Source organism: Penaeus monodon, chromosome 6 (genome assembly GCF_015228065.2).
Source record: "Penaeus monodon isolate SGIC_2016 chromosome 6, NSTDA_Pmon_1, whole genome shotgun sequence".
Lineage (NCBI taxonomy): Eukaryota > Metazoa > Arthropoda > Malacostraca > Decapoda > Penaeidae > Penaeus > Penaeus monodon.
The window spans coordinates 44,184,985-44,187,188 of record NC_051391.1 but is presented as its reverse complement, the minus strand read 5'-3'; positions in this window follow the sequence as shown (position 1 = coordinate 44,187,188).

Genomic DNA, 2,204 nt, shown 5'->3' with positions numbered 1-2,204 from the left:
AAGAGTATTACACACACACACACACACAAAAACACCACAACCCAAAAAACCACACACCCCACACACACACACACACAACACACACACAAAACACCCCCCAACCACCACAACACACACACACCCAAAAACCCCACAACACCACCAACACACACACACAACCACACACACACATATAATTATATTATATAATAATTATTATAGTAATAATTTTTTCTATACACACAAAACCACACACACCACACCACACACACACCAACACACACACCAACCACACACACCCAACACCATTATAATTATAAATATTATATATATATATATATAATATACATGTATATTATGGATTATATTGTAAATATATTAATGTATATATATTAATATATTAAATTATATTTTATATATTATATATTTTTTGGTTTTTGTGTGTGGTGTGTGTTGTTGTGGGTGTGTGTGTGTGTGTGTGTTGTCAAAACTTCTTTTGTCCTTTATATGTATATTTATATATTAATATTATATTTATAATATATAATTTTTAAAATATTTATGTATATTATATATTAGTATGTATATTATATAATATATAATAATTATATAATATATTTTAAAAATATATATATATTATAACAACACACACACACACACACACACACACAATCACACCACACAACAAAAACCACACCCCACCACACAAAACCACACACCCACCCAAAAAACACACCACACACCACACACCACAACCACACACATTTTAATTTTATATAATTTATTAATATATAATTATATATAATTATTTATCTAATTATTATTATTTATATATAAATTAATATACATATAAATAATATTTTTTAATAATATTAAATATTTCTATATATTTATATATATATATATATATGTATTTTTTATTATATATTTTTTTTATAATTTATAATTTAATATTTATTATTATATATTATATTATATTATTATTTTTATATTATTAATAATATTATTTGTGTGTGTGTGTTGTGTTGTGTGGGGGGTGTTGGTGTGTGTGTTTTTTGTGTGTGTGTTTTGTGTGCGTGTGGTGTTGTGTGTGTTTGTGTGTGTTGTGTATGTGTGTTGTGTTGTGTTGTGTATGTCCCATTATATATTATTTATATTTATATTAAATTTAATTATATAATTTATACATCTATTATATTAATATACATTATATATATTTTATTTTATATATTATTTTATATATTTACATTTTGCAGATAGTAGTTTTGTACCACCACACCCCCACAACACACCCCCCCCCACCCCCCCCCAAAACCCCCATATATTTTATATATATTATATTATTTATAATATTATATATATAATTCCCTTTTATATATAACTATATATAAAAATATATACATGTAATTTTATTTTATTAATTTAAAAATTTTTATATATACTTTTGGTGTGTGTGGTGTGTGTGTTTTTGGGGGTGTGTGTGTTGTTTGTTGTTGTGTGTGTGTGTGTGTGTGTGTTAAAATTATATACCTTTTAAATTTTATTATATTTAATTATATATTTTGTGTGTGTGTGTGTGTGTGTGTGTGTGTGTTTTTGTGTGTGGTGGGGGTGTGTGGGTTGTGTGTGTGTTGTGTGTGTGTGTGTTGTGTGGGGTGGTGGTGTGTGTGTGTGTGTGTTGTGTGTGTGTTTGTTGTGTGTGTGTGTGACATCCTACTTTTTTGATATAACACATAGTATAAAAATATAATTATATATATATATATATATATAATAATATTTATTATATATATATATAATTTTCATATTTTATATATATTTATATATATATAATTATATTATATATATTTAATAATATATAAAAATATAATAATATATTAAAAATTATATATATGGTTTTGCTAAATTTCCCCCGCAGGGGCTTGGGAAAATTTGGGGCAAACGAAAGCCCGACCGCCTCTCCTGTAGCGTCATAAAAATGCTTATTCAACCGGGGGTGTGATACGTGTTCCAATAAAAATGCAAATTATCATAATGATAGTTTTTTAAAAAAATTTGGGGTTCCTCATGACATTGCCCAATTTGTGCGACACCACACAACCACAAAACACACAAACCACACAACAAAACCCCAAAAACACCCCACAAAAAAAAAAATTTTTAAAAATTTTTTATTTTAAAAGGTTTTTTTTTAAAATATATAATTTTTAATATATAGCTTTTAA